The following is a 26171-nucleotide window of genomic DNA, read 5'->3' as shown; positions in this document are numbered from 1 at the left end:
ATCCTTTTCCTATCTTTTCCCCACCTTTGGAGGCTCTCGCAGCTACGGTTTAGAGAGGCTTTGGCAAGGTTTTTGCAGTGGTTCTATGGCTTTCACCACCACGTTCTTTCAGAAGATAGTTATTGGGGGAGCATTCATCAGCATCGATTCAGCGAGGTGTGCCCTAGGCTTGATGAGAGAACCCTTAGAGAAGATGAGGCTACTCCACAAGACAATCGAAACAGACTACAAGGGGGTTTTATTTATGGATTGCATGTTTTTACTTTTGATTTCATTATTCATTGTATCTTGCTGAATGCCGAGCTAAACCCCTAGTGGGTACTTGGACTTGTAAATCCTAGGATGATTTTGTTTCATTGACCTTTCATTATATTTTCTTTAATTGATGTTCAATTAAGTTCCAATATTGAATGCTTGTTGAAGTGATTTTCACTTAGAGTGACACTAGGGTTGAGAATCCATCTTTGTAATCCTTGTGGATGAGTGACACACCATAAGGGTTAGACAAAGCTAGATTGGAGAGAGTTGGGAGGGTGAGTTGAGAGGTAGAGGAATGCCCCCTTTCCCTTCCGGTGTTATTTATCCCATCTATGTATTCCAATAGTTCTTTGCGGTCATAATAGATTGAAGTGCTAAGAGAGGAACTCTGCTGGGGCTTAGTTGTGCAAGCAATACCGTGAAGCGTTGAAGTAATCCTTAGTGCTGGGGCTTAATTGCGACTAGGGCTCTTTCGCCTGGACCAAAGGGTTAGATCTAGATTAGTGAATAGGGTTTATCACTTAGAGTTCCTAGAGCTTTAAGCAACCTTGCACACTATGAGGTGTTAAGACTGAGCGATTTCTCCGCTGAGGCATAGTGTAGGGTTAGTCACGATTGACCTTAGGTTTGGGACCGTGTGTTTAAGGATTTCCATGACTCATTAGACATCAGTTGGGAGACATAATGATTGATCTTAAACTTGAAGCAATAGTCCTAGGGTGAGCAATGTCCAGGTGCCCCACTTTCTATCGATTGCCTCTCTTCTCATTTTAGTGCGACTCTCTTTCTTGTTTTATTTATTTCTTTTTTTACCTTGATATTGTTCGCACCACTATTGATTCATCTTCACCATAATTAAATAGCAAATCTTGTGTTTCTGATCACTATTTCCTGTGGATACGATTACCCACTCAACAGGGTACTTTTATTACTTTGACAAACTGTGCACTTGTGATACACACGCAATTCAGTGTTGTAGGACTCCAAGTGATAAAGCCTATTTCCTAATCTAGATCTAACCCTTTGATCCAGGTGAAGACCCCTAGTCAAAATTAAGCCCATCACTGAGGATTACTTCAATGCTTCACTCTATTCCTTGCACAACTAAGCCCCAGTAGAGTTCCTCTCTTAGCACTTCACCCTATTATAACTGCAAGCCTGTTGACTCACCCTTTCAACCCTCTGCTATCTAGCTTTGTCTAACCCTCATAGTGTGTCACTCATCCATAAGGATTACTAAGATAGATTCTCAACCCTAGTGCCACTCTAACGGAAAATCACTTCAACAAGCATTCAAGATTGGAACTCAATTAGAACATCAATTAAAGAAAAAATAATGAAAGGTCAATGAAACAAAATCTTCCTAGGGTTTACAAGTCTAAGAACCCACTAGGGGTTTAGCTCTGCATGGAGCAAGATACAATCAATAATGAAATCAAAAGTAAAAACATGCAATCCATAAGTAAAACCCCCTTGTAGTCCTCATTGATGGTCTTGCGAAGTAGCTTCATCTTCTCCAAAGGTTCCCTCGTCAAGCCTAGAGCACACCTTACCGAATCGATGCCGATGAAAGCTCCCCCAACAACTATCTTCTGAAGGAACATGGTGTTGAAGGCTGTAGAACCACTCCAAAAACCTTGCCAAAGCCTCTCCAAACGCTAACCGCGAGCGCCTCCAAAGTTGGGGAAAAGATGGGAAAATATATTGGAAAAATATTACAAGTCACAGCTTTAATAGGGATGGAATCGGGCATCCACATGGGCATGTGGAATTTTCACATTCCTGTGTGAATCTCCAGAAATCGAATTTTCAGCGCACTGTAAACAGTAATTAATACAGTGATTTGCTACAGTACTTTGGTATAGTAAACTGCTATAGTACTTCAACAAAATGCTCCCGAATCCACACTTTTCACCTAGGCCACATGAATGGGCACATATCTATGTGGTAGATCGCGTTGCATCTTCAATAAAATCATATTTGGCAAAGATCTTGTTAGTGTTGCACAAGTCGGAACACATGAGCGTGACTACCTTTGTGCCCCTTCAATTTTCATGTTCTTTGAGCACAACTTGTGTCTTCACGTTTGTTCACTCTAAGATTTCATCAACAAATTGCATCCACGATCTACTTTTGGTTTCTTTCTTTTATACTTGTCTCCACAACCCTACATGCGCAAAAGAACACAAATACATATGCATAAGCGATAAAACCTGAGAAAAGCAATGCTCAATGTAAGAAAATAATACTTTGTATTACTATTACACAAGCACTTATCAAACTCCCCCACACTTAAGCTTTTGCTTGTCCTCAAGCAAAAATAAAACATTAAAGCATAGAAGAAGGAAATATTGAAAGTGTTTGGCCTTAGGTTCACCAAAGGCATGCAAGGGAGGCATTCTACAAGTAAGGAAAAATTTCAACTCCGAATACGAAAAATCAATGCTCTAGATAAAAACTCAAATAAAAAAGGACAACAACCCGATATCGTGTAAGTGTGTGTAAACTCACCCAAGTCAACCCAACTTATATTCCTCAAAGTTCTAAGTACAAGGGACTTATTTATGTACAAAAGGAAGAAAAGAGACGGTAGTAGCTTCACACATCCTCTAAAAGAACCTAAAGTAAAATCCTTTCTGAGTAATACGACTGAAAATAAAAGATAAACTCAAAAGGAAAAAATCCTTTTTGAGTAATACAAGTCCAAAATATAATGAAGAAATAAAATACGAAAAACATAAAAGAACTAAAGTAAGACGCCTTAAGTGTCGGTGTCACGCTCGATCGGCTCTGCTGTTGCTGGTGCTGGTGATGATACGGATGCTGGTGGATCCATCAGTACTACTGGAGGTGATGATGGTGCTGAAGATGCCTGAGGAGTCCTTGGTCTCATCACAAAAGGTAAGGTCGTGTCTCGGCCCCCCTGATCGAGTCCATGAGACCCATACCCATGATGAGCCTCGTGATGTATGGGCCTGAGAAGAGAACTCCAACTCGGGTGTACTAGCCCTGGTGGAGCAAGTACTCGGCCAGGATGTGCCCAAGATGAATCGGCTCGCTCTACACCATGGAGTACAAGTATAATAACTCCTGTCTACTCAATTCTCTGTTGCTGTCACCACACCCATTCAACAATCGGCTCAGAATGGCGTGGATATACCTGTAGCTCGGTCGGGACAGGCACATAGCCTTAGACACTCCCAGCTCATACTTACCTTAGCTATATATTATCTTGTATGTTCTTTGAGGAGTCAAGCTGCCGGGATAATCGGTCGGTAGTTGATCGTACTCCTCAGTATCCATAAACACCTCATCGTCTAAACCCAATCTGACCAAGAACTGCGTGACGCTCATACTGTGATACTGTCCCAATGCTTTGAACTGTATGGTATCAATGCTGTCGAAACTACTATAAGACCGGTCAAACTCGAATGAGCCGAGCTCCTGCAATGTTAACATGCGGATAGCCGGCTCTCTGATAAAAAATAAACGTCGCCACTACCCACCGAAAGTAGCTCATCGACCTCATCGGCCATGTTGTCCCCTAACTAGATCTCTCTAATCGCACTCAAGTCCGGGAACCGCGTCTAACCATACTTAAGCTTCGAAAGTCGTTCAAACCGAGCATGGTGCTCGGGGATAGAAAACTCAATATGTTTTGGCTCAGGAGATGCTTCTCTAGGACGTTTGCTGGTAGCTTTCTTTACTCCGGGTGCCATATCTGCAAGATTTGAAGAAGAATCGATCAAATAAGTTCAAGAAATAAATACTATAGAAATCCACACTGTCGTGTGGAAATTCCACACGCTCGTGTGGATCCACGGGGCGTGAAAAACGCACGACCACTATGCTAATATCCCGAAAATACATCTAAAATTCATTATAAAATTACTCTTAAACATGCACCAATCATTTAAACATGGAAACAAAGCAACATTCACATGTTTAACCCAATTAAATCAAGATTGGTTAAAGAAAAAGTGAATGAGGGCTTACCGACGAAATAGAGATGAAAAGCTTGAAATCGGCCAGAAAATTCGAATGCAATCCATCTAAATTGATGGTGAGAAGTCGGGAGAGTGAAAAAATGTGTTCTCTGAGTGTTTGGGAGTGCAAAAATGAAAAGGCACAATAAATTTATAAAGAAAAATCACGGCATTTTGAGTTCGTACATCTACACGGGCGTGTGGAAATTAGCCACACTTGTTTGACACCGCAAGGGAACTTCACAAGGGCACTCACATGCCCCTGTTACTTCTTGAGATGGAGGAGAACTCTCTGTAGAGAAACATACGCCCGTGTTTAAATTTCGCACGGGCGTGTGACCGTCACAAGGTCGTTCACAGGGGTAGATACACGCCCCTTTGTCCTCTCAGAATGAGCTCTGAACGGAAGCACATGCCCGTGTGGAAATTTGACACGGCCATGTGTCTTCTCTTGATGACTTAGAAAGAATTACAGACTTTGAAAACAAATTTTGCACACTCATACACACACAGAGCCTGCTTATACTATGAAAACTGACCAGAGAATCATGAAAAACATGCTCAAATGACCAAGACACTTCGCCAATCACAATTAAGCACATGAAAACACCAATGATCCACGAGAAAAACACAGTAATAGCATGTAAAAATCAAGACACCAACACTCAAATCCTTAAACCTAGATAAATAGTAAAGACTTTGGTTGCCTCCCAAGAAGCTCTTGTTTAATGTCACTAAGCTTGACGTACCTCTTCTTACCTCACAAGGGTTTGTCACCCTTTCTCCGTGCTTGCACATCCCCATTAGCCATAGGGTGTTTCTTGTGGCGTCTACTTTCTCGCTTCATCTTTTGGATCATCCTCTTGATGATCCTCGGGGTAGGTTGCACCTTGTCCTCTAGACCAAGTGTAAAAACTTCTTCATTCTCCATTCCTTGATCTAGCAACCTTTCATATGGGTTCGAACACATCGTTTCCTGCACATATTCATCAATTAACTCATCAGTAGTGTCAAGAAAGTAAAAAGTATCATCAAAATCTAGAGAATGTCGCATGGCTTCAGCAAGGCGGTATGTCAACTTGTCATCAACAACTAGTAAAGTCAACTCCCTGCCATCCATGAAATGAGAGCCTTAGAAGTGCACAAGAACGGCCTCCCAAGTATCAGCGGAACATCGACATCATCATCAACATTCAACACTACAAAGTCTACAAAAAATATATACTTGTCAACTTTCAGAAGTACGTCTTCAATGATTCCCCTCGGATGCCTAACTGAAGTGTCATCCGAGTGGGCCTAGGCTTTCCCAAGCCTAGCTTTTGGAAGAAAGTATAAGGCATGACGTTGATGCTAGCCCCTGAATCTGCAAATGCCTTTTCTTCACCCAAATTACCAATGTTGCATGGAATGATAAAGCTTCCGGGGTCCTTCTTCTTGCTCAGCATATTCTTTTGCAATACTGCCAAACATGAAGCATCTAGAATCACATATGCACTCTCCTCCACTTCCTCTTGTTGGTTAAGAGGTCCTTGAGAAACTTTGCATAATGAGGCATTTGTGACAATGCCTCTACAAATGGAATGTTAATGTGCAACTGCTTGAATAGACCTAAGAACTTCTTGTATTGCTCATTATTTTGGTCATTCTTCAACCTTAAAGGCTAAGGGATTTGTAGCTTGTAAGGTGGGGGTGCCACCACCTTATATTTTTTGATTTTCTCAACCTCCACGACCTCGAGTGACCCAACATTGGTCTTCTCACTCGGGAGCCAAGCCTCAACTTCACAACCACTTCTCAAAGTGATCACCTTAACATGTTCTCTTGGGTTTGTTTCTGTGTTAGTTGGCAAGCTCCCTTGAGGTCTCTCTAATAATGACTTCGCAATTTGCCCTACTTGATTCTCTAAGTTGTACAATGATGCGGTGTGGTTGCGAAGTGTGGCTTCAACTGATTGAAATCTCGTATCCGATGATTGAATAAACTTGGTCAAAGCCTTTTCTAAATCGGTCATCCGGTTTTCCAACCCTAAGACTCGATTCTCCATGTTCAGGGCTTGTTGTTGTTGTTGGAAACCTAGTGGTGCCATAGTCTTCTGTTGCTCTTGATTACACCAAGAAAGGTTTGGGTGGCTCCTCCATCCCAGATTGTAGGTGTTGTTATATGGGTTTCCTTGCCCTCTCACTGCATTGCCTACAAAATCCACATGTTCCATTGAGGATGTACCACCAATAGAAATCAGGTAATCAAATGGAGCATGTCCCCCACACCCAGTGCAACTCGTCATGGCCGCCACTCTAGGAGAAGTTAGAGTATCTAACTTCTTGCTCAACGACTCAACTTGGGCCTCCAATGAGGTAACTCCGTCAATCTCATGAAGTCCGCCTACCTTCTTTCTGTCCCTTGTGTTCCATTGATAACTGTTCATAGCCATTTCTGCGATGAGATGTCTAGTTTCTTTAGGGGTCTTGCTCCCTAGGATACCTCCTGTTCCAGCATCAAGTAATTGCTTCATGCTTGGGTTCAACACGCTATAAAAAGTCTGAATAATCATCCACTCGGGAAACCCATGTTGAGGACATTTCCATAGGAGCTCTTTGAACTTATCCTATGTCTCAAAAAGAGACTCCAATTCCATTTGCACAAAAGAGGATATTTCATTCTAAGCTTCACGGATTTTCCAGGAGGGAAATATCAGGCAAGAAAAGCTTCTACCATCTCCTCCCATTTAGTGATCGATGCTCAAGGTAATGAATGTAGCCATTGCTTCACTCTCCCTTTCAAGTAAAATGGGAAGGCCCTCAACTTGATAGCATCATCTATAACACCATTGATCTTGAGCATGTCGTACACCTCCAACAAGTTCTCTATGTGATTATTTGGATCATCATCGCCCAAGCCATTAAACTGTGCTTACTGCTGTATCATCTGGTTGAAGCCTGGCTTGAGCTCAGAATTTTGAGCTGTAATCAGTGGCCGCACAATACTAGACTGCGTGCCAAGAACTGTTGCTCTGGCATAATCTGAAAGTGTCCTCTGCTACTCATTTTGTTCTGCCATATTATCTGATCCTTCAACTTCTATTTCAGCTTGATTATATTGTTCTTGCACAGGTTCTTTTCCCCTTCTATTAATTCTCCTTCCAATGTCTAGATCTCCTTCAACAAATGTCAAAGGGTTGTATCGGTTCAAAACCTGGAGCTACAACCAAAGAAATAAAAACAAATCAGAACGATGGAAGAATAAGAAAGTGTGAAATAGAACAAGTGATGAATAGCTAAAATAGCAGAGTTCAAAGTGTTTCCAAAGCACATATTCCCCGGCAACGGCGCAAAAAATTTGACATACCCCTTGTGAGTGCGTACCGCAAGTATATAGGTTGTCGAACTAATAAAGTACACTAGTGAGTGTGTGGTCGTATCAAGAGGGAATAGTGATCGGAAACACAAGAATTACTATTTAACTATGGTGAACATGACTCAAATTGGTGTGAACAATATCGATGCAAATAGAAATGAAAAGAACAAGAATGAGACACAATAAAATGATAGAGGTGGCAATCGATAGAAAGTGGGCCACCCGGATATTGCTCACCCTATGACTATTGTTTCAAGTGCAAGGCTGAACATTATATCTCCTAACTGATGTTTAATGAGTCATGGAAATCATTAAATACACGGTCCCAAACCGAAGGTCAATTGTAATTAACCCTACACTATACCCTCGCAGAAAAGAATGCTCTTGACGCCTCACACTGTGCAAGGTTACATAAAGCTCTAGGGACTCCAAGTGATAAACCTTATTCCCTAATCTAGATCAAACCCTTTGGTTCAGGCGAAAGACCCCTAGTCACAATTAAGCCCAACACTAAGGATTATTTCAATGCTTTACTTTGTTGCTTGTACAACTAAGCCCCAGCGGAGTTCCTTTCTTAGCATTTCACTCTATTATGACAGCAAAGAATTCTTGGAATACGGAGATTGGATAAATCACACCGGAAGGGAAATGGGATAATCCGCTACCTCTCGACTCACCCTCTCTAATCTAGCTTTATCTAACCCTCATGGTGTGTCACTCATCTATAAGGATTACCAAGATGGATTCTCATCCCTAGTATCACTCTAAGGGAAAATCACTTCAACAAGCATTCAAGATTGTAACTCAATTAGAACATCAGTTAAAAAAACATAATGAAAGGTCAATGAAACAAAATCTTCCTAGGGTTTACAAGTCCAAGCATCCACTAGGGGTTTAGCTCTGCATGGAGCAAGATACAATAAATAATGAAATCGAAAGTAAAAACATGCAATCCATAAGTGAAACCCCCTTGTAGTCTGCATCGATGGTCTTGCGGAGTAGCTTCGTCTTCTCCAAAGGTTCCCTCATCAAGCCTAGAGCACACCTCACCGTATCGATCTCGATGAAAGCTTCCCCAATAACTATCATCTGAAGGAACACTGTGTTGAAGGTTGTAGAAACACTCCAAAAACCTTGCCAGAACCTCTCCAAAACCTAGCCGCGAGCGCCTCCAATGTTGGGGAAAAGATTGAAAAAAAAATTGGAAAAAGATTACAAGTCGCGGCTTAAATAGGGCCAGAATCAGGCACCACACAGGAGTGTGGAATTTCCACACGCCCGTGTGAATCTCTAGGAATTGAATTTTCAGTGTGCTGTGAACAGTAACTAATACAGTTATTTTCTTTATTACTTTGCTACAGTAACTACTACAATACTTCACCAAAATGCTCTTGAATCCGCACTTTTCACCAAGGCCACATGAATGGGCACACATTTATGAGGTAGATTGCATTATGTCTTTAATAAAATCACATTTGATGAAGATCTTGCTTGTGTTGCACAAGTCAGAACACATGAGCGTGCCTGCCTTTGTGCCCCTCTAATTTGCATGTTCACTCGACTACAACGGAGGTTGGCACACACTTACATGTCTTTTGGCACAATTTGTGTCTTCATGTTTGTTCACTCGAAGATTTCATCAACAAATTGCATCCACGATCTACTTTTGGTTTCTTTCTTTCATACTTGTCTCCACAACCCTACACGCGCAAAAGAACACAAATACACATGCATAAGTGATAAAACTGGAGAAAATAAATGCTCAATGTAAGAAAAGAATACTTTGTATTACTATTACACAGGCACTTATTAGTGAACAGGGCCATGAAGCTATCCCAATAAGACTTTAGAAACAAATTTCAGACCTTTTGGAGGGGCATCTTTTTCTTGGGCCTTTTTTAACGCAGCCCCACCTTTCCTTGAGGCGATTTCCAGTGATTTACCACGGAAAGCTTCACCAAGGGGAAGGAAACATTGAAGGCGGAGATTGGGAGAAGATCTAAGGCTTCAAATCATCGTTTGAGGAGAGATCTCTTTGAACCTTCAAGATCTTCAACATCCAAGGAGATCTAAAGCTAGAGGGAGTAGTTCTCGCTTCTTTTCTTGTTTATTTTTTCCTCTTTCATGAGGAATTAACTTGCTTGTGGTTTGGACATGATGAACTCTAGGGTTGCTTATTTGTATTTTGGGTGATCATCTTTGTTGATGTATTGTTGGATGTTGTATTTCTTTTATAGAATCGTGTAATTTGTGGTTGAAGCTTTGTGTTCATTGATGTGTTGGATTGCATGAGAACTCAATGGTTCAACTTCTAGGTTGTACTTGATTGCATAACCATCACCCTTATACTAGACACACTTAGCTTGGAAGGGATTTATGTATTAATATACCATGACGATCGGGTATTTTGTACCCCTCCAAACATTAGGGTTGGAGCTAGTTTGAGTTTCGACTTTAATTAAAGATTTTTCCAAGTGTAATATAAACATAGGAGGACTTGGGCGGAAGTGATTCTGAACCAATACTTGTATGGGATTAGGGGTTAATCAATGTGACCATCGTGGTTGACCTACTTTAGGAGTCTCTTGGCCCAAACTATCATCTCAACATTTCATTCTAAATTAAGGACCTAATGACAATCCTAGGGGGATTCACTGTCCAAATCACCCCTTCTTGTGTTTGATTCTCCCTTGAATGCCAATTGTATGTAGTAGTAGTTTGGATTTCATTATAGTTAGTTCTTTCTCTTTTTATAATTACTGTTCATCTTTTGAAGTGTTAAGAGAAAATAGACGAAAGGGAAGTAATAGTAGCTCTTTGTCCCCATGGAATATGACCCTCTTGTTCTTGCATGAGAGATATTACTTGATGACCCGTGTGCTTGTGGATCTTAATCAGGAAGTGACAATGACCCTTGCGTATTACTCGTAAGTGCATGTGTTTGTCGAAGTAATAAATCCCGGGTGAGTGGGTTATAGTATCCACAGGGAGTAGGGAATAAAAATATTAAGATTGCTACTTATCCAAATGAAGATGAAGAATGATTATGTTGATGAAATGTAATATAAACAGAAATAAAAGAAATAAGAATGAGGGGCACTAATAAGTGAGAGGAAAGACAATCGATAGAAGTGGGGTACTCTGACAAAGCTCCCCCTAGGACTAATGTTTTAAGTGTAAGACCAACTATTATGTCTCCTAATTGATGCTGAATGAGTCATGGACATCCTTGAATACACGGTCCCAAACCTAAGGTCAACCGTGACTAACTCTATACTATGCCTCGGTGGAGAAATCAAACAGTCTCAACACCTCACACTATGTAAAGTTACAAGACGCTCTAGGGATTTCAGGTGATTTACACTATTCTTATGTGTAGATCTAACCCTTTGGTCCAAGCAAAAGATCCCTAGTCTCAATTAAGCCCCAGGTGCTAAAGTCACTTCAATGCTTCACCCTGTTCCTCACGCAACTAAGCCTCAGCGGAGTTCATCCCTTAAGCCTTCACTCTACTATGACCACAAAGAACTCTTGGAATGTGGAGGTAGGATAAATCACATCGTAAGGGATAGGGGACGCTCCGCTATCTCTAGACTCACCCTCTCGACCCTCTCCAACCTTGCTTTGTCTAACCCTATTGTTGTGTCACTCATCCACAAAGGTTACCAAGATGGTCTCTCAACCCTAGTGTCACTCTAAGGGAGAAATCATTCAATAAGCATTCAAGATTAGAACTCAATTAGAGACATCAATTAAAGAAAGCATAATAAAAGGCCAATGAAACAAAAACATCCTCGGGTTTACAAAATCCAAGTACCCACTAGGGGGTTTACCTCTCCATGAATCAAGATACAGTCAATAATGAAACCAAAAGTAAAAACAAGTAATCCATAGGAAAAACCCCCTCGGTAGTCGTTTCGATGGTCTTGTAGAGTAGCCTCGTCTTCTCCAAAGGTCCCCTTGTCCGGCCTAGGGCACACTTCGCCGGATCGATGTCGACGAAAGCTCCCCCAAGAGCCTTCTTCCAAGCAAAATGCAGTGTTGAATCCGTAGAACTACTCCACAGACTTGCCAAAAACCTCTCTAAACCCTAGCCAATGGCCTCCCAAAAGATGGAGAAAAATTAGAGAGAAGGATGAAATATTTCTTTCAAAATCGGGCTGAACCGCGGCTTAAATAGGGCTGGAATTGGGCATCCACACGCCCCTATGGATTTTTCACACGGGCTTGTGGAATTTCCACATGGGCATGGGGAATTTCCACATGCCCCTGTGGATTCTCTGGAAACCTGATTTTTGGCCGGCTATGAGCAGTAACTGCAATAGTATTTGCTATAATAAATTGCTACAATACTCTGCCAAAACACTCCCAATTCCACACTTTTCATCGTGGCAACATAAACGGGCACACGTTTATGCCGTAGATCGCAACTCTTCTTTAATCAAAGGCTTCATTGGTGAAGATCTTGCAATTAATGCACAAGTCGGGATAGGCAAATGTGACTGCCTTCCTGCCCCTCCAACTCATTGTAATGACTTTAATACATGGAGGTTGGTACACATTCATGTATCTTAGAGCCCCACTTGTGTCTTCGTGTTTGTCCCTTCGAAGATTCACCAAATAGTGCATTCAAGATCTACTTTTGGCTTCTTTTCTTAATACATAGCTTTATAACCGTACATACACAAAAGAACAAAAATACACATGTATTAGCGCTTAAACCTGATAAAAGTAATGCTCATCGTAAAGAAAGAACACTTCGCATTCTTAACACACAAGAACTTATCAAACTCCCCCACACTTTACCTTTTGCTTGTCCTCAAGCAAAAATAAAACATTAAAGCATAGAAGAAGGAAATATTGAAAGTGCTTGGCCTTAGGTTCACTAAAGCATACAAGGAGAGCATTCTACAAGAAAGGGAACTTTCAACACTTAATACGAAAAATCAATGCTCTAGCTAAAAACTTGAATCAAAAAGGACAACAAACCCGACATCGTGTATGTGTGTGTAAACTCACTCAAGTAAACCCGAAGTATACTTCTCAAAGTTCTAAGTATAAGGGACTTATTTATCTACAAGTATAACAAAACAAAAGGATGTAGTAGCTTCACACATCCTCTAAGGTAGCCCTTTCCGAAGCCGCCGCTAAGGTGGCTTTCACACTTTCGAGGTGGTAGCTCTTTCTACCAGGGTGGTAGATTTCACTCATCCTATAAGATAGCTCTTTCTCTCATCAGGGCATAACTAGTATCCAACTTATGAGCGTAGCTTCATACTTCATACGTGGCAGCTCTTTCCACCCCCAATACACAACTAAACAATCTATTTTTTCTTTCTTTTTCATTTTCTAATTTTTTTTCTAGCAAGATAGAACAAGAAACAAAACTAATTAATCCCTTCTACATCAAACTTGAGTTTCCAAAAGAGTTTCATGAGTGAGTGGTGCACAAATATTAATCGGGCAAAAATTCCTAAAAATTCAAGTAAAAACTAGAGCATGAGAACATTCAATGTTAAAACTTCTCCTAAACTCAAGAATACAAACATTGCAACTAAGGTGAACTTCCATTGGCTTCGTGAGCATGTATATCAATCAAAACTTGTGTAAAAGACATGTGCAAAGTGAACTCCCCCCCCCACCCCAACACACACTTAAGATGTACATTGCCCTCAATGTACACATGCAAGCACAATAGAAAGTATATAAATTGATAAGTGCTTGTGTGATAAGAATGCGAAGTGTTCTTTCCTTATGATGAGCATTACTTTTATCAGGTTTTGGTTGATCACCCGCAAGTGTACGGGGCCGCTAAGTAATACCTTGTGCAAAAGCCCAAGGATCATATTCCACGGGGCTAAGGAGCTCCTATTACTCCTCCATCACTCACTTTCTAACCTTACAACTTAAACATGATGTACTACTCTAATACATGCAAGAATATTAATAAAACACAAGCATAACAATTCCAAGGCGAGCAAGAAGATCACAAGAGCAATGATGATAAGAATAGGCCTAGGGATGAGGATTCCCTAGAGGTGTCATCAAGATGTATGGATGCATAAGAATAAGAAAGCAAGGGTGATTTAGACCGACAGACCTCAACAATAGTTCAACCCCAATTTCTCAGAAGTTAAACCCTAATCCTGTACAAATGATGACAAGGATCTCTCCTTAATCATATTCCTATGATTGCATTAAGTGAATGGAGATCGTGCAACAAGGATACACTTAACCTAAGTTCATCCTTATGGTTCGGAGAGTCAACCTATATCCAATTTCTCGGCATGTTGGTCAAAGATCTCCCCTTCTAGCTCAATAATGATCTAGTACACGCGAATATGTCACGTCTACATGTACAACTCAAACAAGAACTAAGGATTTCTCCACATAATAGTTCTAGGCATAAAACACAATGAACTAAACCATAAATCACACCAATGCATTCCAAATAAAAGTGAAGCATCCAAAATACATGATGAACCCCCCAAGGTTTACCTACATCCAGTGGCCTTGGGGGTCTAGTGTGCCATCACACAAACAAGTATCTCAAACAATACAAAAAAAAGAAGTAAATGCTTAAATTGTGAAGTTTGTCTACCCCAAACAGTATCAATGAGGGGCTCAATGAGGTCCTCATTGAGCTAGTATACCACCTCATTAGCACCTCATTGAGCCAGTATGCCTTCAAACAAACATCTTCTTTTATAGCTATAGTGATCATCCCGAGCTCCATACCGGGCAGCATTGAGGCCGTATGCCATGATTCAATTCCTGACTCGAAAACCCACCAGGTGCTACAGTGGAAGCTACGGTACCGCGACCTATTTTTCAAGTGAATATGCTACAGTACCGTGTTCTCTGTGGCGTTTCCGTGCCCTACAAAACAAATAACACACGATTAAGCACAAAATGGGCATCAATTCTAATAAAAATACACGCTAGAGGTAACAAATACATATATTAAAATACATACATTTAGACACTTATCAAATATCCCCACACCTAAGAATTTGCTTGTCCCCAAGCAAACACATCATGAAAAACAACGATAATGATAAGTGGCTAAATGTAATACCTCCTGCTCAAATAAATACAAGACTTTACAAGCATTGGAAAATGATAAAAAGATAATGAGTTACAAACATTAAGCACAACAAAAAGATCTTGTCTCACCTCCTATATGTCTGTGCCATGTGTGTAAACCTTGTATTTCATCTGCCCTGACTTGGTCCAGCCTACTGACTTCAATCAGTACAGCTCTAGATGCTAATCACTCCACATGCAAGAGTACTAAGTCTTAAAATGCTAAGTGCTACTCTAATGAACAAGTAAGATCCTTCTAAGTCCTAAACAAGAACTAACTCCCACTTTTCTTATCAAAACCTCTAGTAGGTACCCAAAAAATATCACTAGGGTTTTTATTTTTATTTCATTTCATATTTTTTTTCTTGCTTTTTCGAGTCCGACTAACATAGACTGCACCAAAAAATCTTTCTGGAGGGTGCACATGCTGGTTAGGCACAAGAGCCACCCAACTACTCGATTATGGTCTACATAGAAGCATTCATGCTTCATTAGCAGAGGAATACTGAAATAAACTCATTTTTCTCTTTTCATCTTTTTTCACTTATTTTCATATTTTTTTTTTCACATTCACCCTAGATCACGTCTTCAGACTACTCTACATGCCATAAAACTATGGCTAGCTCAACAAGACTTAGAAGTTGTTAAGAGTTCATTGAAAGAAAGAACTTAGAATTCTAAGGCCAAGTACTCAAAGTTGTGTGTTAAGCAATCAAGAGAGATAGAGTAGTCATGTTGGCTATTCCCAGGGCATGAACACAAGATTCAGTGCACAAGATAATACTAGAGGTGAAACAAGATTCAATAAAGCACACAAAGCATGTAACTCACATCAATCATTAAACCATGCTAGAAGAGTCTTACATGAATGAATAAGCCATCATGGGTACACTAGCATGTAAATAATAACCCTAGTACATACAATACACCCATCCCCCACCTAGTGTTGTACATTGTTCCCAATGTACACTAGTCATGAAAAACATAATAATATTTGCAATAAAAACAATGGAGGAGGGTGGAACGAACTTCCTCTGTTAAATCTTATGCACACAGCGAGAGGTGACCCTAACAAGAGGTGTTGCAAGCTTTTCATGGCGGGTCTGGCTTCCATGGAATGTGGAGAGGCTCATCAATCTCCCTTAATACCCTGCATGGCATAAAGGGGCATCATCATTCCAAACAAAAATTAAGATTGCCAAAATAAATAATAGGGAGTAGTCAAAACACAAAAATACTAGATAAAGAGTAGCAAAGTTCTACACAATGTTGGTAGGGCATCCCCTCCCCAACTTATTACAACCAAACAGACACACTTGCATCAAAAGTAAAGCAAAGAAATAAACTAAAGAAGTAAAGCAAATGTCCATGCTCAGATGTCCAACTAGTCATTACAAGATGTTGAAGATGTGGTTGTCTTGGTGTGCTTCGAAATTGCTCAAAACCTCAAAAGTAGTTGGTGAAAGGTAGGATGACCAATTGAGAATAGCTTCACCAAAAACCATGTGAAAGTAATTCCTTGAATTGTTCATGTGTCCCAAATATTTCCAAAATACACCTTTCTATGTGATGAAGTGTGCCACATGGTTTGGTCTTTGAAACTTCACACTTCGCCTTATGATAAGCTTGCTTAAAGTGTGGTTCTTCGGGGTTGGCATTGTGTTTCTTGGATGTTTGGAGGCAAATTTCTTGACTTGTGGCATTCCTTACGGGGGCTCGAATAATTTGAAATTTCCCCGGTCATCTTCAAATTGTTGGTGTTTCTTTCCGGTAAATTCAAGGACATCAATGAGTAAACTTCACATTTTTCATGAGTGAAAGGAGGTGGAGATTGTTCCTTCTTTTCTTGAGGTGTTGGATGAGAATGAGTGATACCTTTCATCTTCTTTCACCGGACCTCCTTCCAAATTTTTTTTAACATTGATTTTTTTCCCTTTTTCTTTGCCATTGGTGCACATAACTTTCTCCTTTGGCTTCTTCAAATTGTAACTTGGAAGAGGAGAATGACGTTCTTCTTGATATTCATTTCCTAGCTTTTCCAAATATTCATCCAATGGGTTTAATGATAGCACCTCCTGCACACAATCAGAAATTAAAAGTTCAGTTTCGTCAACAAAATAAAGCATGTCATCATGGTCTAAGGAGTGTTTCATGGCCGCCGGTAGAGTGTACACTGCTTCTTCCTCACCAACACTTAATGTTAATTTTCCTCCTTTAAGGTCAATGATCGACACGAAGTCTGTACACCCGCAAGCACACGGGGTCGTCAAGTAATAAACCAGTCGCGCACGCGCGAATGGGTCATATTCCCAAGGGGCCTGAGGAGCTACCCTACTCACTTCTTACCTGTTGTTTAGCTCACCGATTCCAAGATAAGAGAAAAGAAGAAAAGAAAGCAAAATGAAAAGTGAAATGAAATCTTAAGAAGTACGAAACAAGTAAAATACGGGAGATGCCCAAGGTTGGAAAACGGTCATGGATGCGGATTCCCAAGGGGGCTACTATTGTGGGTAGGAAATTGAGTAATAAAGCATGTGGCTAGTTGGACCGAGAAAACCAAGACCTAGGTCAACCCGATGGTCACGGCAATTGACCCCTAACCCGGTGCAAGTGTTGAGCACGGAATCTCTTCCACCCAACTTCCCACACTGTTGCAAGGAGAATGTCGGTTTTCACAAGTTAGGGTGGAAACACAAGTAGTTTTCAACCCTAGGATTGGAGGGGTACAAATACCCGATGGTCACGGCATATTTATACAATGAACCCTTCCTAGTTTGGTGGAGTCTAGCACTAAGGCAATGGTCATGCTACAAAGTGCTACTAAGAATTTGATACATCACTCAATCAAATGTACCAAAACAAGCAAGAACATCAAACAAGGATCACAACAAGCCAAACATGCATAAACTACTCAAACAATCCAAAACATCACAAGTTCACCCCCTAGGTTCACCTACATCCGGTGACCTAGGGGTTTAGTTGTTCATGTTCAACAAGAAAAACCAAATAATCCATACAGACAACTAAAGTAAACATGAGGAACACTCCCTCAAATGAGGAAGGTCGAATGACGCAAGAATCCCCGGAGAAAGCCTTCCGAAGACGCCACTCGAAGGGGTGGCTTCCCGTTGTTGTCAACCTCCAAGCAATGATGCCCTAGAAGTAGATCCTCCTCGTTCTTGCTCTCCCCGCCGAGAAAATGCTCAGATTTCCTCCCTTTTTGCCCTCCTAAAGCTTGGGTTCAAGTGATGGAAGTGTTCTACAAACCCTAGCCGGCCTTGTCCCCAAACAAGAAGAAGAATCAAGAAGAAGATGCCCAAGAAATGCCCTTCAAGACCTTATAAGTGCCCAGATCCCGAAAGGTAAACAGGTCAGTATACCGGCCATATACCGAGCCCTCGGCAATTTTAGTTTCCTGTCGAGAAGCCCGCGATGAGCTATAGTGACTGCTACAGTGAAACTGCTACAGTAGCACCGCTACAGTATTGTTCTACAATAATCTCGGCCCCCGGAAACGCCGTTTTGATGCCGAATTCATCCCCAATCACGTCGCCGAGCTACCAGGGCTTCTAAAGGGCCTGAAATGCAAAAATACTACAATATAGACCAAAAAGGCATCGATTCAACAAATAAATATAAAGAATAATACAGAACAAATACATACAAAATACATACTTTTAAACGTTTATCAAACAACCCCACACCTAAGCCTTTGCTTGTCCCCAAGCAAACAAACATGAAGAACTAAGGGAAATAAGATAAACGGCTAAAAATACGACCTCAAGCTCAAAAGTAAAGAACTCCACAAGCACGAATGGACAGAAATCAAGGAGTGAGCTAGTCAATGAATAGTGAAGTGATATTAGCTTTGTCTCATCTAGAATGCCCCAATGAGTGTGTGCAACCTCCCACCTTGACCTCCACACCCTGGATTATCCCAGGATGCCCTTTCACCTCACACATAATGAAGATGACATTAAAGTGCCAAAGACTTCTTCAATACTCAGTTAAAAGTCCTCTGGTTCCTCAACACGATTTTAACCCTTAAGTGATTATGTAACAGGTTCCAAGAGATCACAAGAGATGCTTTATTTTCTTCCCACACACTTATACACACTTTCTCTTTTTCTTGGGTCCGCCTAACATAGACTGCACAAAAAATAATCTTTCAGATGGATGCACATGCTGGTTAGGCACAAGAGTCACCCACTTACTCAATTACAGTCTACATAGACGCATTCATGCTTATAAACTTATAAAGCAGAGGAATACTGACATAGACCCCTTTTTTTTTTTTTTAACCTCTCATGATCCCTGACAAACAACCTGCTACAAACAAGTTCAGTGGAGGAACTCAGAAGCTTTTAAAAGTGCATTGAAGACCGAATTTAACAAATTAATGCCAATGTCATCATGATGGGTTGGTTGGAGCGTACAAGGTGAAAGTGATCGTGAACATGTATACAGGTGCACTAAAGATGAAACAGAGCTACATTCAAGCACGTGCAATGTACTGCTCACACCTATCATTCTACCAAGCCAGGAAGTCCCTAACTAAACAATCATAGGCATCATAGGTAGTAAGCATGCAAAAGGATAAAAATACTCCAAAGTAAGAAAAAAACATCCCCACACCTAAAGTCGTAAATTGCCCTCAATGTACCTAAGTCAGCAGAGAAAAATGGGGAATGAAAAACAATAAGCACAGAAATGGAGTAAAAGAAACTTCCCCGATTCCCCGGTGTGATTCCAAATTGCTCCACATGGATCAGGGGCATACCACATAATGAGGGCGATAAGTACAAGCTTTCACAAAAATTAATGATCCCGAAAAAGAACAAGAAGCCTATCATCATTCACAATTTTTAAAGGGGAAAATGGAAATAAAAATACGGGAGAGAGAGCGCCAATAGAAACAAAATAGGAGCATAGTAGGGAAAGGCCCTAGCTAGCTCAAAAGTACAAGTCTGAACAACACACAACAAACAAAGATAGAACAGAAGAACAAATACAAAATACACAAAAGTATGTCATGGGTCTATGAAGCTGGAGGAAATGATGATGCAGCACAAGTAGTGGTAGTAGAGGTCGATGAAGATGAGCTGTGAGCAATAGTCAGGAGGTCAGCTAAATTGTGCTCAATCCGCTGCTGTGTCGTGATGATCTCCCTCTGTCCACTCTCAAGGCTCTGGATCCGCTGTTGGACCTCAGTGCGAAACAACTCAAACCTGTCTGCTAAAGATGGTGAACTCTCTTGATCATCCTGATCTGACTCTGAATTAGTCTCAGCATCATGTGAAGTGCTGGGGTCCTGTGAACATGATCCTTGCTGCTGAGCAAGGCGATAACTACTTCCCCGCTTCTCAACAATCCCAATGGAGACAAGGGTCGGAATCCCTAAGGGAACAATAGATCCTACCACAGACATGCCTCTAGTGCGCTCAATTAACCCCATGCCGCGGATGAGCCGAGTGATGTAAGGTCCCGCAAAGATAGCTCCCAAACCAACAAACTTGCCTTGATGGGAAAGAGTCTCCACCACCAAGTGCCCCATGTGGATAGGACGACGCTCAAGGATGCTATACAACATAATCAGATCGTGGCGCATCACTACTCCAGTAGAGTCAGTTCTGCCCCCAATACTCCTAGTCAGAAGAGCATGAATATATTGGAGAGCGGGGTTGGTGAGTCGGGAGGCCTTTCGAGTGCGAGAGCTAGCCGAGATGGACCTCCAATAAGATGCATTCGCCTTCAACTATGGGATTTCATCAACTGACTGCTTGAACGCTGATGATCTTAAGTACTCTTCCGTGTATAACCCCATGAGCGCACCAATATCATCCTCAGAAACATGGTGTTTCTTCCCAAAAGCTCGGAATGTGATGTGGTTAGAATGATGAGTGAATGGGTATTCTTTGACCATCTCGAGGGAGCTAAGGACCTCCAAGCTAAGCTCCTTGAATGAGACTTCCTCAATGGAAAATAATTTATCCCAACCATCATGTGAAATGAGCTCCAACACCTTGCCATCTAAACCCAATGTGCTCAAAGCTTCCCAATCGATTTTTCTCACCGTGCCGAACACCTTGCGTGATAAGAGTGCATAACGTGTTTTGTGTTCTTCTTTAGAAAACCTTGGTTCTTGCACGGGAGGAGTAGGTTCCCTCCTAGCCCTCTTGGAAGCAAATCTCTTGATGGGCATCCTGCACAAGCAAAGTGGAGATCATTCAACCAACTTACAAGCAAAGAATGAAAAAATTCAAGAAAATGGCCAGTGCTACAGTAATTTCAGAAATTTTTTCAAGACCTTTGCTTGTAAAAGTAGCCAAAAATTCTACAAATCAAGGAAAAATTGTTGATAATCATTAAGCATTCATTCAACAACAAAAATCCAAGAAACTTCACCCACAAAAGCATGAAAAGCTCAAAGTTTTGAGTGAAAGAACAAACCTTCAACCAAGAGTAAGATGAGCAAATATAATGGTTGGATCCGGCCAAAAGCTTGCTCAAACTCCAATTTTATGTCACTAAAATGGAGAAGAGGGGGAGAAGAGCAAACTAGAGCATGAAGGAAAAACGGTGGAGAAATGAGGGAGAAAAAGGGTAGAAGAGTGGAGAAGATGAATGAATAGTGTGGTGCCCCTAAGTCCTTAAGTATACCCTTCACTCGGGATGAGTCTTGAGGGGCATCCTTGTGGCCTCAAGGATGGTCCTCAAGACTCATCGATGAGTCCCGAGGGGCATCCTTGCGGCCGCAAGGATGGTCCTCGGATTTTTCCCCGACGCACGCCGATTCTCCACGAGTTGCACACTTCGTTTATGATTAAAACCATGAAAAAAATAAAGCCGAAACATCGACAAAACACTCAAAACATCATCAAGATTGCATCAAAAACAAGAATTACTCAAAGGCCACATGACAACTAAGACAATACAAAGGCTAATGAGCTAAAAAAAAACCCGATGAAAACACAAATACAACCAAACCGCACTAAAAATACAAGTCAAACACACAAACACAAATGAGAAAAATAATACGAGGAATGAAATGAACTTGGGTTGTCTCCCAAGAAGCGCTTGTTTAACGTCGTTAGCTTGACGTGCATTACCTCAAATGATCATGGTGGAACAAATGGATGGAAGTTACCTCGAGCCCTTGGAACCGAATTGCCACTTGGAAAATTCAATGAAAGGCATGAGAAAACTTTAAATTTACCCTGGTTTCCAAAGAATAAATGATAAACTTCATCCGGTGGTAATGTGGACAACTTTTTCCCCTCTTTTTGTTTCTCCTTCGATTTTCTCCAAATCTTCTTAACACCCTTAATTTTCTTGCCATTGAGTGGTGAATTACCCTCCACTTGATTAATTTGTTGTGTTGGTGGAGGGGGAAGTTCTTCCTCGGTATCTTGGCACGCGAACTCATCCAAGTACTCATCCAAAGGGTTTAAGGCAAGCACCTCCCCGCACACAATCAGAAAATAATCTCATCAAGAGTATCGTGAAGTACGCTTTGTCATCATGATCAAGTGTGTGCTTCATTGCTCAGTGGAGGGTGAAGACCACTTGCTCGTCTCCCGACCCTCAAGGTCATCTTGCCCCTCTTTAACATCAATTAGAGCACCTGAAGTGTTAAGGAATGGGCGTCCCAAGGATCGTGGGAACCCTCAACATCATCATCCACATCTAGAATCACGAAATCTACAGTGAATGATGAGTTTGTCAACTCTAACAAGGACATCTTCGACTACCCCCTCGAGGCCTTCTGCACCGATCTATCTCAGAAGTCGCAATGTCATTCTTGTAGGCCTTAGGTCTTCTAATCCCAGCTTTCAAGAACAAGTTGTATGGCATTACATTTATGCTAGCCCCTGAATCGGCTAGAGCATGCTCCGTCATTCCTTCACCAAGTACACAAGGAATTACAAAACTACCCCGGATCCTTTAACTTTTGTGGCGCCTTTTTTTCTCTAGAATAGCCGAGCAGCTCCCAAAGAAGTGCAACTGTGCCTGATCCTCTAACTTTCTCTTTTTAGTGAGCAGCTCCTTCAAAAACTTGGCATACTTTGGCATTTGAGCTAGTGCCTCAATGATTGGAATATTTATATGAAGTTGTTTGAATATATTGAGGAATTTCTTGAATTGGGCCTCATCCTTATCTTGTTTGAGTCTCGAGGGGTACGGTATCACTGGCTTGTATTCGTGCCCCCTTGAAATGTTAGGATTGGGGGAGTCTTTAACAAGTTTCCTACAGTTGTCCTTGCTTGCATGTTCAACCAAATTAGGGTCTTCCCGGATGGTTACCCCATCATTGGGAGCACTTGGGATCTCTTTTTCCCTTGCTTCCAACTGCCTCCCACTTCTCAAAGTAATAGCTTGTAATTGTTCCCTTGGGTTGCATTCGGTGTTGCTCGGCAAACTCCCCGAGGATCGTTCAGCTTGTCCACTAGCAAGGCGTCCCACTTGGTTCTCTATAGATTGGATGGACACTTGAACATTTTTCAGTACGGCACTGAATTCATCAAGTTTCTTTTCATTCTGCGCGAAACGTGCCTCTGTGCCAAGCATGAATCTTGCCAATATATCCTTCATGGAGAGTTTCTTTTCTTGTGGAGGAGGGGCATGGTATTGGTTTCCCTGAAATGGTGGAGGCTTGTACTGAGATTGGCCTTAATTCCAAGAGGGATTTGACGAGCCTCTGCAACCATAATTGTAAATGTTACCAAATTGGTTCCCTGGTCCTCGTGGTCCACCCCCAACATAATCAATCTGTTTCTGCAGGAGGTGATGGGGCAACAAAAAAATAGGACATTGTGATGTTGCATGCCCCCGCCCCACAAGTGTCACATGACAAACGGCCTTTGGAACCCGAATCGGACCCCAACCCCGAGCCGGTCAACTATTCGTGCTAGGGGCATCATGCTTCAATTTCCGCTCGCGATATGCTTCTGCCAAGGCATCAATCTTTCGCAGCCCAATGCCGTGGGATTCGTTCACCCTCATACAGCCCCCTGCAGCCCTTGGAGGCTTCCTGCCTAGTGCTCCAATGACACTGCTGTCGGACATATTCTCACTCAATTCCTCGGCCTCTTCATGAAGCTTGTTGCTTAAAGAACCACCTGCAGCTACATCAACAAGCTGCCTAGTAGCATAATTCAGCCCGTTACACAACATCTGTACTCTCATCCATGCAGGGAAGCCGTGATCAGGACACTTTCACGAAGAAGGTCCTTAAATCGCTCATGGGCTTCAAATAGTGTCTCAATATCACCTTACCTGAAAGACGATATCTCCTGTCTCAGTCTTGCAATCTTGCTTGGAGGAAAATATCGGGCTAGGAACTTCTCACCATTTCCTTCCAAGTGGTGATGGACCCCTGAGCTAAGGATGTGAGCCATCCAGTATGCGTGCACCTCTCAAGTCGAACGGGAACAACCCTCGGCCCGATGGCATCATCTCGACAATCGAATTGATCTTGAAAGTGGAGCAGATTTGAAGGAACCGAGCAAGATGGGCATGGGGATCCTCATCCGCTAGACCATCAAACTCAGCATCGACTCAATCATCCCTATGGTACTCGCCTTTGATTTCAAAGTTATTAGCCGAACGGCTGGTACTTGGACACTAAATTCTTCTCCGTGAACTGCGGGCCTTTCATATTCGATAGGGTCTTCCTAGGCTCCTCCATGACTCGACGGTTCACTTGACTCAACCCGAACCTCTTGTTGTCTAGAACTTTCTCCTGCTTCTCTCAATCGTTGATGCAAAGTTCTTTCTATCTCGCTATTCGGTTCAGCTAAGTTTGCTTGACTCGCTTTCGTGTCATAAGATGTGTACCTACACCTAATTGAGGAGTCAAGATGTTAGTTAATAGTAAGAACACAAAGATGGGTAATTACAAAAAGATCATCAACCGTAAAACACAAAAAGACAAACAAAACAAATGAGCAAAAATAAAAGAAAAAGAAAAGGCTAAATCAACAAGTATAAAGCTTTCCAAATATTCCTCAGTGATTAGTCCCCGGCAACGGCGCCAAAAACTTGATCGACATGAAGTGTGTACACCCGCAAGCACACGGGTCATCATAATAAACCACTTCAAGCACGCCGAATGGGTCGTATTCCCAAGGGGCCCCGAGGAGCTACCCCTACTCACTTCTTACCCTGTTGTTTAGCTCACCCGATTCCAAGATAAGAAAAAAGAAGAAAAGAAAGCAAAATGAAAAGCGAAATGAAATCTTAAGAAGTACGAAACAAGTAAAATACGGGAGATGCCAAAGGTTGGAAAATGGTCATGGATGCGGATTCTCGGGGGCTACTATAGTGAGTAGGAAATTGAGTAATAAAAGCACGTGGCTAGTTGGACCGAGAAAAATCAAGACCTAGGGTCAACCCGATGGTCACGGCAATTGACCCCTAACCCGTGCAAGTGTTGAGCGCGGAATCTCTTCCTCCCAACTTCCCACACGATTGCAAGGAGAATGTCGGGCTTTCACAGTTAGGTGGAAACACAAGTAGTTTTCAACCCTAGGATTGAGGGGTACAAATACCCGATGGTCACGGCATATTTATACAATGAACCCTTCCTAGTTTGGTGGAGTCTCAGCACTAAGGCAATGGTCATGCTACAAAGTGCTACCAAGAATTTGATACATCACTCAATCAAATGTACCAAAACAAGCAAGAACACCAAACAAGGATCACAACAAGCCAAACATGCATAAACTACTCAAACAATCCAAAACATCACAGTTCACCCCCTAGGTTCACCTACATCCGTGACCTAGGGGTTTAGTTGTTCATGTTCAACAAGAAAACCAAATAATCCATACAAAAATCTAAAGTAAACATGAGGAACACTCCTCAAATGATGAAGGTCGAATGACGCAAGAACTCCCCGAGAAAAGCTCTTCCCAAGACGCCACTCAAAGGGGTGGCTTCCCGTTGTCTTCAACCTCCAAGCAATGATGCCCTAGAAGTAGATCCTCCTCGCTCTGCTCTCCCCACGAGAAAAATGCTCGGGATTTCCTCCCTTTTGCCCTCCCTAAAGCTTGGGTTCAAGTGATGTGGAAGTGTTCTCCAAACCCTAGCTGGCCTTGTCCCCAAAGAAGAAGAAGAAAAATCAAGAAGAAGATGCCCCAAGAAATGCCCCTTCAAGACCTTATAAGTGCTCAGTATCCCGATCGTAAACGGGTCATATACCGCCGTGAGACCGACCCTCGAATTTCAGTTTTCGCCGAGAAGCCCGCTGATGAGCTATATGACTACTACAAGACATACACCATAGGACATGGCTACATATCCTCAGCCCCGTAAAACGCTGCTTTTGATGCCAATTTCATCCCCAATCGGCCGAGCTACTGTGGCTTCTAAAGGGTCTGAAAATGCAAAAATACTACAATTTAGACCAAAAAGGCATCGATTCAACAAATAAATATAAAGAATAATACATAACAAATACATGCAAAATACATACTTTTAGACGTT

At 41.7% G+C, this 26171-nt stretch overlaps 1 non-coding gene across 1 annotated transcript; it reads left to right on the top strand.

Moving 5' to 3' along the window:
• The first annotated feature begins 6805 nt into the window (after positions 1–6805).
• LOC120257740 lies at positions 6806–6911 on the top strand. Its single transcript, XR_005535829.1, has one exon. It is a non-coding gene; the product is annotated as a small nucleolar RNA R71 (small nucleolar RNA).
• Positions 6912–26171: the final 19260 nt, after the last annotated feature.

Source organism: Dioscorea cayenensis, chromosome 3 (assembly GCF_009730915.1).
Source record: "Dioscorea cayenensis subsp. rotundata cultivar TDr96_F1 chromosome 3, TDr96_F1_v2_PseudoChromosome.rev07_lg8_w22 25.fasta, whole genome shotgun sequence".
Classification (NCBI taxonomy): domain Eukaryota; kingdom Viridiplantae; phylum Streptophyta; class Magnoliopsida; order Dioscoreales; family Dioscoreaceae; genus Dioscorea; species Dioscorea cayenensis.
This window is presented reverse-complemented; position numbering and strand designations above follow the sequence as displayed.